The sequence below is a fragment of the Aythya fuligula genome, chromosome 3 (genome assembly GCF_009819795.1).
Source record: "Aythya fuligula isolate bAytFul2 chromosome 3, bAytFul2.pri, whole genome shotgun sequence".
Classification (NCBI taxonomy): domain Eukaryota; kingdom Metazoa; phylum Chordata; class Aves; order Anseriformes; family Anatidae; genus Aythya; species Aythya fuligula.
The window spans coordinates 27,153,962-27,163,512 of NC_045561.1; positions in this window are offsets into that span (position 1 = coordinate 27,153,962).

A 9,551-nucleotide genomic window follows, 5' to 3' on the forward strand; every position below is an offset into this window, starting at 1 on the left:
AAAATAGCCCTGAAGTTCAAAGGGCAGGATGTGAACGAGAAAGAGAAAAGAAGACAAGAAATATCAAGGCAAATACTGTTTTTGCTTTGTCTTTTACATCGTAGCCTGTAGTCAAAGGCTAATGGTGGATTCAGGGGTGCCTTTAGTCAAAACTTCAGAATTTAACTTTGATTTTCTGCAAAATTTATGAATGGAATTACTAAAACAACAAGGTAAACAAAAATATAATAGCAAATGGTTCATTAAGTTTTAGGATAAGCTGCTAAATTAGCATATCTGACACAATAACCATGTACTAGTCCTACTATGTAACTGCCCTGTCAGTGTTACTAGCATTGTATTGATTCCTGTAACAGTAAAGGCAGTAATTATGTGCTCTAAACTGAGCCCATCTGTTGTCTTTCTCAAAGAAACCTTGAAGCTTTTATATTTAACAGCAAGAGGAAATTCCAACATTTTTCCTAAGGTTTTATAGAGAAGCAAATGCTGAGGGCAGTAAGTCATGAGAAAATTGTTCCTGTTTTTTTGTCTGGTTGGTTGTTTTTTCAGATGAGAAGAATGATGCAATTATTTTATAAGTGCTGCTAAAATGAACAGTGAACACACGGAACTCGAAACTATGTTCTTCATACCATTCCCTAGGACAGCCTAAGAGTGTACATCCCCGTGTTAGCAGCATTATGGGATAGAACAATGTCCTGAACTGAGGACAAACCCGTTGCTCACACTGAAACCCAAACACTGATGCCCCTTTCTTGCTCAGTGGCTTATCCATATGCACAGATCTAAACACTGACCTGTACTTCCATAGGCACAGTGAGAAGTCCCAGTCAAGACACCTTTAAATAACATGATGTTTCAGAGTTGCTCTCAGTAATACAGAGTTCTTAAAGGGTTTTTATATTCTGTACACAAAATCTCTGGTGACTGTAAAACTTGAATCACATAAATGTTGATGGAAGGTAAAAGCGTATGCAATACGAATCTTGAGTTTTAACCAATTCACCAGTATCCTGATATTCTTCATTCTAACAATATGTATTATAACAACATTATTATTGTTAGTACAAATGTATTTATAATTGTATTTGTATTTTTTATTTTGTATTTGTATTTTTAATTTGTATTGTATTGTAATTGTATTTTTTAATTTGTATTAATAATACAAATGTATTATTAATATATGTATATAATTAATATATGTATATAATTAATAATACAAATGTATTATTAATTATAACAATATGTATTGGTCACATTACTTGTGTAGGAGTCTTGCTTCAGTTATTGTACATGATAAACAAGGTCAGAGAGCTACATTCAGTGTATGTAAGTTTCACAAAGGTGAAAATTTGATGAACTAGTGTCATTGCAATTTTTTTTTGTTTAATTTTACATTACTTTTCTGAAGGGAACTTAAATTATCCATTAACATAAAAACTGAAATATGCATTTATTGATACCTTTTAAACCTCTTTTTCATTGGACACTGTCCAGTATATACAAAGAATTTGTATATCTGTCCTTTTTTAACAGTCAATAGCACCTTGTTTCAGCAGAAGTCCTCATGACCATCTCTTCAGTCCATGCAGACTCCTACTAACCTCTTGGCAATAACAAGTCTCTAAACTTGTAGCTTCCATCACCAGACTGTTAAACTGCTCAGAAGTTATGGATGTACCCACAATTTCCCATCTAAGTGGGAAAGACTGTGTGACATTATTTTACAGCAAGAGGCATGAAGCACAGAAAGATTAAGAAATTTATATAAGATGATAATATAGGAAATGGTAACACAGGCATTAACAGAAAGCCCTAAATCTTTGATTCCCTCTACATAGCCCTAGTGAAAAGACTCCTTTCTGGCATATGCTGAGTGAGGTACAGGCTTCTACAGGAACACGAGCTTGCTTATTGGAGACAATCCTACTTAATGCTTAGATAAAGCTTTAACTTTAGCATTTTCTTATTCTTGGAGCTTAACTTTGAATCTTTAACATTCATTTCAAATAAAACACTTCATAGCTTGCAAGTAAAGAAATGACAGATAAGAGATCATTGCTACTTCCTGTGGAAAACAGCAGGGAAGCAAACTAGAACATCTGTGGAACAAATACCTAAAGGAAATGTCTGTATCTGATTATGTAAGAAGACAGAACTTTTGCCTTGGAAATCAGCTGAAATGCAGTCAATTTGAGCAGTAAACCTGTACTGAGGAACCAACAGCACTTATATGAAAGGTGTTCTATCAAAGTATGCTTTCCTTTTTTACAGGAGGAAATGAGATCTTGGTAACAACTGTCAGTCTGAATGAAGAAAACATTGATTCCTTCACAGTATCATAGTGGGGTCTGTAGGATACTACATCCTACAGTAGCACTTGTGGAGTTGTACAGGCATGACTTGTAATAGGGTATTAATAGGCAATATTGTTGGTGTAGCAAGAGACAGAGTATTAGTGGGCAGTTGCTTTGAAAGTGTTTTTTGAAAGTTAACCAAGTAAGAACTGATTTTTACTTCACAAGCCAGCAGCTGTGTTAATAGAGATGTTACTGTTTTGGCAGTAATTTTCCAAGGAGAGCTGCACCCTGCAGCCCATATGCTTCCAGTCTGTGCAAAAGAACATTAATTCAAATCCCCTGTTGATCTGACAGTCAACATTTTTTTAATCTATCCCTTGTCCCTCCCACTGATCCAATAGATTGAATTAGCCAGGAAGCAGGCTTAGAAAATGAAGTGGAAAACAAAGTATGATTATCTTTCTTTTATTTTCTTCACTCTGTAGTGTGAATATGCTGAATAATTAAGAACATTACCTTTTGGTACATGGTGCCACTTGAGCTTGGGGTTAGAGTACTTTAAGATATCTTACCCAAATGCAATTGAAGGAAAATTGAGCTACATGGACTTTTGCCAAATGATAGTAAAGCTACTGATAGTCTGTCAGCTTCAATATTAGCACTATTTTTCCATATTTTGCTGTTATAACAACAATAAAACAACAACAAAACAACAACAGCAAAAAAGTTAACCCAAATTAGCAATGCTTGTAAATTCTAGTTTCAAGCTTCTCTTACCCAAAGATTTTGGAGAATATGAATAGCTATAAACTCAATAAAGGAGAACAAATAACATATCACACAGCATTAATAATTCATTAATTAAGATCTCTTTCCCGCAGCTAACAACTTCCTGAAGAAAGTAGCGCTTTATGTATATATATATATATATATATATACACAGTCTGGAGATTCACACGAGTAGCAAATACTTCTCTACCTTAAAACTGTGAGATGTATTTGAAAATAGATTTTAATTACCATTAGCACTTCCAAGTATAGTGTTGGCAACAGTCAGCTTGTTAATTCAGGCAGTACAGGAACTGAAGTCATGACCAATTTTCCTTCATGCTCTAATAAACTGGTTGATTAAGTATAAGAAAGTTTGTTGCTGGAAGTGAACCAAACATTATTTGTTCACTGGAAAGAAATACAGCATGTCTAGGGCCAAAATTTACATGTGCAGGATGGAGCAATGTGATCAAGAAACAAGGATAAAAGTGAGGCCCAGAAGGCTTTGACTATTGTATTGCCTCTGCCACTAATTTATCATTAACAAATGATTTCAGCTTGCTGTCCTGGTTTCATCTGCTGCTTTTGATTGCTTGACCCATTTAAATAACTTATTCTAGCCATAACCTATCCCCAAATCCATTCCTGTAACACACTGCCATGAAATGATTGCAGTCCTGTTTGCAACAGCTGTGAGCCTGTTCACCAGTAAGTTGTGAATGCTAACCTAAAGATACTGTGGTTAAAAAAAAAAAAAAAAAAAAAGATAAATAAACCTTTTTTCGTAAGTCATGAAAATAGTTTTTCATAAGTTTTTTTTTTTTTTTTCATAGGTTTTCATTTTTCTGTGGGATGTGTTAATTTCTCAAATGCATTCCAGCATTGCATTTGTAGGAGAGGGTGGACTAGTGCTGAAGCTAAATGAAGATCTGGAGGCAGATTAACAGCACTCATGGTAAAAAGCTAAACAATAAAGAAAAATAATTTATAAAAATTGAAAGGTAGTTGATACCACAAGTAAATAAAATTGTATTATTATCTATCTGGTTAGATTGTGCTGGAAGTTGTTATTGAAAAAGTATTAGGGAAATGAAACCACAGACAGCTCTGCAGTTGGTGCAAATAGCTATTATTGCCTCAGATGTGAGTCAGCACCTGAAGAAATGTTTCTGTGTATTCATAAAACATCCTATACATTCGGCTGTTTTCCAAGCAAAAGTTAGTAGTTGTGCTGCACTAGAATGCAAATTTTCATTCTCTATTTAGATACAGGTGAAACAATGTATTCTTTCACTTTGGTCTTTTCCCAAAGGTTTCATTAAAAAATGCAGACTACCGAAATGAAAACCAGACCAGATGAGCTGTGCCAGGAACTGTTATGGGGAGCACTAAATCTTCTTCAACCTTCTTAGCTCCCAGAACACGTGTATGCTCAGTGCTGGAGGCTGTAGGTGGTGTGAATGCCTAGATGCAAACTTCCCCATAGCAAGCCCAAAATAGTTTTCCATGGTTCTTAAGACAACCAGATGTTGCCTTAACTACACTACAATAGCTATATATACCCTCATATATATCTGTCTTAATATATGATATATGTATATATCCTACGTAGCTATATATATCCTCATCTGCAGTAGTACAACAAATAAAGGAACTTTATGCCCATCACACTGAATAAGCATTTGTTAAGGATAATAAGAGGTCCCTTTTGGGTTACAGGACCATGTCGGGCCATTTACCAGAACATATCCATAGTCTAAGAGTGGAGGGCTACATTTGCCTCAAAATGGATGATAACTGCCACTGAGGTGTCACTGTATAGTAAGGAATTCTAGTCACTTTTTAGTTGTGAAGGCAGGCATATGCAAAATGAGAAGCAGGCAAACATATATCTCAGAGCAAAAAGTTATTTTCGTTATAGTTTTGAAGTCAGGTCCAGAAAGGTTAGCAAGTCTAGAACTAGGTGTCAGTAGAGAGTACTGATATGAAGTCTGAATGATACTGCAGTAACTTTGACATCAACCTGTTTTCATTGTTACATATGCTCAGAGAAAAAGCTCACATAGTATTTTTTGCAGTTCATTACACTGAGAATCATTTTTACATCAGGCAAAGCCTTGAGTTCTTTGGATTGAACTCCCTCTGGAAGAAGGCGAAAAAGCCATCTGCTCTCCCCTAAAGATATAGGACCTGTGTAGATTCCTTAGATACCTTTCCTGTCTCAATTTCAGAGATGTGGGACACTGAGGATGCTAAGTTACATGGCTATCAAAACAGCTGGACAAACAAATAGAAGAAAAATTGACAAAGAGAAATTCTTTGTCAAGAGCTTCTAAATACAAAAGCATCTTCTCTCTCTGGCTTCAGGAATTTACCAAGCTGCAAGTCATGGCATACTGAGGAAGAATTCCTGGGCAAATCTCTCCCATATGTTTAGTTTTCCTCTGCATCTTTTACTGGCCAGATTTGGAGAAGGATTCTGGTTTCAGGGCGCATTTGATCCCAACTATTACAGTTGTTCCTAGGTTCTGAACCACAAAAGGCCCCCTGCAGAGTCTCCTCATAACCATGCATGTTGAGTTGTGTCCTCCTTGTACACCACATGAAAGTGCATCAGGTGCTGCCTCTGTTCTTGGCCAGTGCACCTGCTTGCTGATTTTCCAGCATGGATGCTACCAAACTGTGCCCCCAAACCACAACTACGACTTGTTTCATCAGCATTTCACAAATGACAGTTAGCAGCTGGTGACAGATTGATAGGTGAGAAGGTGAGAAAAAAGAAATCATAGCTGACAAAACAGATCTGTTTGATCAAAGAGAGGTGTTTCTAGCTGGCTAGGCAATTAAAAAACAGGTACATTCAGACAGTTTATTAGGCCAAGTTAATTCAAGCATACCAAGTGCCTGGAGCTTGGCTGTCTTCACTCCCAAAAGTCACCCATGGCTTGCTAATGCAACTGCACATGTTCACGGTGAGATGGGGGAAAGGAAGAGGAGGGAAATAAAAACAACAGATATTTTGGCACAACTCCAGTTGCCTGTGCTGATGGCTTCCGTCAGTATGAAATACAATAAAGATCCAGCCCTTAGCCAAAAATATCCTCACTTTAGTGAGGACTCACTCAGTTTTCCATTTTAATAATAGTTTACCTTTAGCTTTGGGTGATACATATTGCTGTTTATGATTATTAACTTAATGTATAGGTAAGAAAAGCAGTGATGCCTACAGAAAATGTGTGATCTTTTGTCAGAATAGAAATGCTTTCTATACACTGCTACAATTAATAGAGCACAAGGTTAAAGCTTTTGTCCAAAATACTATTTAAGTATAGAGAAATCAGCAATGTTTCTGGTACAGCCAGTGCTGAGTGTCCTCGAGGGACCCACTCTGAGGGATGAGAAATCCGTGCCAAATGGAAAGTGACTGTTGTGTTGGCGGGGCTGGAGGTCTTGTTACACTGGGCTCACATCAGCCTTCTTTGCTGCACCCAGACTCCTTGAAGGGACCCTTCCCCAGGTGAGGTGCCCATGCCCTGCGCTCCCTTCCTCTGCCTACCCCTGGCATGTCATCCATGCTCTCAGGGGGAAAGCAGCCGGCAAACCTTGGCTCCCTGTCAGAGCCACTCAGACATCCTGAGGGGAATGCCATTAAAATATTATTTTGGACAAAAGGAATTCCCTCACTTTTCCAGTGTTTTAAAGGTAAGGGTAAAAGGAAAGCTCACTGTGCACAACAATAAAGCTCCAAACTGCTCATGTATTACAGGGCTGAGGTGTGACTGAAACAGTTTTGTACCAGTGCTACAATTCCTAAGTTCTTTGCTGTCAGACACACAGATATTTCTTGCATCTGATGGTGCCACATAGTTCTGGTGCTGAGGTCTTTGAATCTGTCTGCTAATGTTAATGCAGCATAAAAAATGCTCCTATCAGTCATTGATTCTGATGTTATGATGGTCCACGGAGAATTCAAAGAAGGTGAAAGCTACTGAAAGCTTAAATTGCAATCTGGAATAGATTTGTGTTAGGAAAAATGCTGTTTTGTCTAAATCAGAGTTGCCCATTTAATTATTCTCATACCAGCACATTTTCCAGCATTACCTTGCAGGCAGGCTAATTCTAGCAGTATATGGGTGCTGCTCTTGATTCTTTCATCCCACCAGGAGCAGAGGTTGTTCTGCACCTCTAAGAGCTGCCTTGTCCTAGGTCCTGTGCAAGCAGGTTAGAAGCCCAGCAAGAGGCATCAAAGGTAAACACTCTTGCTCACAAGATGTTTAAAAATTCCTTCTTTAAAGCCACCAGTCGTCAGTGACATTTGCTGTACTTTGTCTCTTCACTTCACACTTGCAAGCTTTATTTTTTTTTCCCTGAGGTTTGGCTTTGATTACGCTTTTACAGAAAGAGAAGTGAACTTTTGTTACAGAGGCATTACAGGCAATTTACAGTACCCTATAAAAATGCATTTTCATCGCAATTCATCAAGGCTAACACCATATTAATTTAGCAGTCTGGAAAACTACAATTAATTTGATCCTTAGTGTTGATTAGTAGCTGACATTTTGTCTAAAATTAATCCTCAGGATAATACAGAAGGTCTCAGCTGGGGACTTAGCTGCTTGGAATTTGATCGTTATTTGGACCTAAATAAAAGCATATTTGCAAAAACTGAGAAGCTAATACAATTACATCTTCCTGTCAAGCCAAGGTGTTAGAAGTATTTCAGGTGCTTTGACTGCAGGCCAATTCGAAACACTGTTTACAAAGGCATCGTGCTGCATTAGTCACTGAACATGCATATTGTTCAGCATCTTAAACATCAAATATATTCATGAGAACATATAATCTTATGTATGTTTGGCAAATGAATATAAAGAAAGTATCTGTTAGAGAAGAAGAGGATCAGAATGTTGCAAAAGAAGCCCGTGGCTCACATTTAGATGGGCAGTATGGATGCTAATCCAATGTAGATTTCTGCAAAGCAGTTTTGAGAACATTCATGAAGACTTTCAGCCTTGAGAGTTTAGATAGGTACTATGCTACCATATGGTAGAGCTGCTTTCAAAGCAAATGCTGAGTTTTTGTTTTTCTGAGAAACCAGATGGCAAAGAGGTTGGTATCTAGAAGCTGTCCCACCAAGATCATCAGAAGCAGCCAGTTGTATGGGACAGAAAGTGTTTTTAATCTAAAGGTTTTTCAGTAGTTTATATAAAATACAGATAATATATGTTTTTATCTCCCAAATATAAATATATATATAGTAAGATCCCTGAAATAAACAATACTTTTTCTTGTGAAGTATTGATATAGATGTCAAAACATGATGGAGCAGCAAAGTGAATAATTCCTTTTCTAATTCCTTGGCTGTTTAGGAACTCTTCAATAATGTGTGCATTTTGCAAACCTTCATGGAAGGCAGAAAAACCCAATCTCTAGCATTGCCAACCAAACACCTTCCAAAAGCATTATGGACACTTAAAATAAATACCCTATACATTGCTAGAGTAGGTGAGAAAGCACTGATAGCAACAAAGGGTACCACATATACAAGATAATAAGTGCTGTATTTGTCATTTGTCTCTTAATAAAGGGGAGCATTTGCTTCCAGATCAAGCTCCCATAGAAATTCTATAATAAAATCTGAACAAACCTCAGTCAAGTTTTTAAAGTGTGTCTACATTTGTGTCTTACCTCAGAGCAGTAGTGCAATGAGTTCTCCCAGCTGTCCCCACTTGCCACATGCTGGTTATGTGGCAGTGTGCTGCCAGTATACATAATCTTAGGTTCTCATGGATGAAGACCTGCTCCAGAAGCCCACCTAATGAACACCAAGCCCTTGGGGGAATCAGGGGCTCCAAACCAATGAGTGAATGCAGTGCCATGAAATTTTCTGGCATGTGTGGAATATACATACACCATTCCAGTGCTCTTTAATCAAATTGAACTACCTTGTGATAACCCTGAATCCTCCCTTTACTGTGTAAAGGCATTTGCACCTTCACATTTGCTGCCAGCTCTCAACTCCATGAGAACAGTTCTTGTTTCTTCCAGAGGCATCCCCTCATCCATATCTTTTCCCTTTTTTCTGTTCTGTTGCCACCTCTGTGTTGACAAACTCTTCCAAAAGGTTTCCCTCTATCACTCTTTTTTCTTTCACTATCCCTCTCTTTCCAGCCACCATCTCTCCTGCTGGCACTGGCAGTCTCTTCAGCTTCCCTTCAGATGCCTTCTGCCCCACAGACTGTAGTAATGTCACACAGAGGGGCAACACCAACACCACTCTGCAGTAACCCCCCAAATGTGTTCAGGGCCTCAGCTCCAGCTGCTCCAGCCTCCTGCTCTGTTCATATCACACTGCACTATTTGCTAATGGTGATGTAGCCTGAAGTGACTGAAAACGTTTTAATTTGTGAAAAATCCGTGGGTATACATTCCATTTAATTGAACAAAAAAAAATAAAAATGTACATGAACATTTCAGCAT